This window comes from Pyrgilauda ruficollis, unplaced genomic scaffold (genome assembly GCF_017590135.1).
Source record: "Pyrgilauda ruficollis isolate IOZ18807 unplaced genomic scaffold, ASM1759013v1 scaffold1133, whole genome shotgun sequence".
Classification (NCBI taxonomy): Eukaryota; Metazoa; Chordata; class Aves; order Passeriformes; family Passeridae; genus Pyrgilauda; species Pyrgilauda ruficollis.
Window position 1 is genome coordinate 1 of NW_024509578.1, and position 2,618 is coordinate 2,618.

The following is a 2,618-nucleotide window of genomic DNA, read 5'->3' on the forward strand; positions in this document are numbered from 1 at the left end:
GTCAAGGTTGACCATTGGGAGGTCAACAATGGTCAACAGTGGTCAACCAAGGTTGACCATGGGGAGGTCAATGGTGGTCAAGAGTGGCCAACAAAGGCAAGGTCAACCATGGCAAGGTCAATGGTGGCCAACCAGGTCAAGATCAACCAAGTTAAGGTGAACCATGGGGAGGTCAATGGGGTCAATGGGGTCATCTTGAGGTGGTCAATGGTGTCCAATGAGGTCAAGGTCAAGGTCAAGGTCAAGGTGGTCAAGGTCAACCATGGGGAGGTCGGTGGGGTCAGTGGTGGTCAATGGTGGCCAACCAAGACGAAGTCAACCATGGGGAGGTCAGTGGTGATCAATGGTGATCAATGGCGGTCAATGGAGGTCAGTGGTGGTCAACGGTGTCCAACCAAGCCAAAGTCAACCATGGGGAGGTCAATGGGGTCAATGGTGGTTAGTGGAGGTCAATGGGATCAATGGAGGTCAATGGTGGTCAACGGTGGTCAATGGGGTCAATGGTGGCCAACCAAGTCAAAGTCAACCATGGTCAATGGGGTCAATGGTGGTCAATGGTGGTCAACGGTGGCCAACCAAGTCAAAGTCAACCATGGGAGGGTCAATGGGGGTCAATGGTGGTCAATGGAGGTCAATGGTGGTCAATGGTGTCCAACCAAGTCAAGGTCAACCATGGGAGGGTCAATGGTGATCAATGGTGGTCCATGGTGGTCAATGGTGGTCAACGGTGGCCAAAGAGGTCAAGGTCAACCATGGGAGGGTTAATGGTGGTCAATGGTGATCAATAGTGGTCAATGGAGGTCAATGGTGGTCAACGGTGGCCAACCAAGTCAAAGTCAACAATAGGAAGCTCAACGGTGGCCAACAGCGGCCAACCACAGCACGCCTTGCCCACCACCAGGCGACTCGCTGAGCTACCACAACGGCCAGAAGTTCTCCACCTTCGACCGCGACCAGGACCTCTTCGCCCAGAACTGCGCCGCGCTCTCCTCGGGGGCCTGGTGGTTCCGCAGCTGCCACTTCTCCAACCTCAACGGCTTCTACCTGGCCGGGCCGCACCTGTCCTACGCCAACGGCATCAACTGGGCCCAGTGGAAGGGCTTCTACTACTCCCTCAAGCGCAGCGAGATGAAGATCCGCCGCCTCTGAGGGCCACGCCCACCCCCGCCGCCTGGACACGCCCACCCGGACAAGCCACGCCCCCGAGCCGCGTTGACCCCGCCCTTAATAAAGGCCCAGCGTTGTTGATTGATCAGCGGGGGTTGGGGCGGTGGAGACGTCTCGGGGGGGTTTTGGGCAGGGAATTTTTGGGGGGGTTTGAGGTGTTTTGGGGTCTGGGAGGTCACCCGGCCCCTCCCCCACCCCTAATTAGCTCCTCCCACCGTTAATTAAGGAAGAACTTGATTGGTCAGCGGGGGTTGGGGTGGTGGAAACATCTCGGGGGGGTTCTGGAGGGAGATTTTTTTGGGGGGGTTTGAGGTGTTTTGGGGTCTGGGAGGTCACCCGGCCCCTCCCCCACCCCTAATTAGCTCCTCCCACCGTTAATTAAGGAAGAACTTGATTGGTCAGCGGGGGTTGGGGTGGTGGAAACATCTCGGGGGGGTTCTGGAGGGAGATTTTTTTGGGGGGGTTTGAGGTGTTTTGGGGTCTGGGAGGTCACCCGGCCCCTCCCCCACCCCTAATTAGCTCCTCCCACCGTTAATTAAGGAAGAACTTGATTGGTCAGCGGGGGTTGGGGTGGTGGAAACATCTCGGGGGGGTTCTGGAGGGAGATTTTTTTGGGGGGGTTTGAGGTGTTTTGGGGTCTGGGAGGTCACCCGGCCCCTCCCCCACCCCTAATTAGCTCCTCCCACCGTTAATTAAGGAAGAACTTGATTGGTCAGCGGGGGTTGGGGTGGTGGAAACATCTCGGGGGGGTTCTGGAGGGAGATTTTTTTGGGGGGGTTTGAGGTGTTTTGGGGTCTGGGAGGTCACCCGGCCCCTCCCCCACCCCTAATTAGCTCCTCCCACCGTTAATTAAGGAAGAACTTGATTGGTCAGCGGGGGTTGGGGTGGTGGAAACATCTCGGGGGGGTTCTGGAGGGAGATTTTTTTGGGGGGGTTTGAGGTGTTTTGGGGTCTGGGAGGTCACCCGGCCCCTCCCCCACCCCTAATTAGCTCCTCCCACCGTTAATTAAGGAAGAACTTGATTGGTCAGCGGGGGTTGGGGTGGTGGAAACATCTCGGGGGGGTTCTGGAGGGAGATTTTTTTGGGGGGGTTTGAGGTGTTTTGGGGTCTGGGAGGTCACCCGGCCCCTCCCCCACCCCTAATTAGCTCCTCCCACCGTTAATTAAGGAAGAACTTGATTGGTCAGCGGGGGTTGGGGTGGTGGAAACATCTCGGGGGGGTTCTGGAGGGAGATTTTTTTGGGGGGGTTTGAGGTGTTTTGGGGTCTGGGAGGTCACCCGGCCCCTCCCCCACCCCTAATTAGCTCCTCCCACCGTTAATTAAGGAAGAACTTGATTGGTCAGCGGGGGTTGGGGTGGTGGAAACATCTCGGGGGGGTTCTGGAGGGAGATTTTTTTGGGGGGGTTTGAGGTGTTTTGGGGTCTGGGAGGTCACCCGGCCCCTCCCCCAC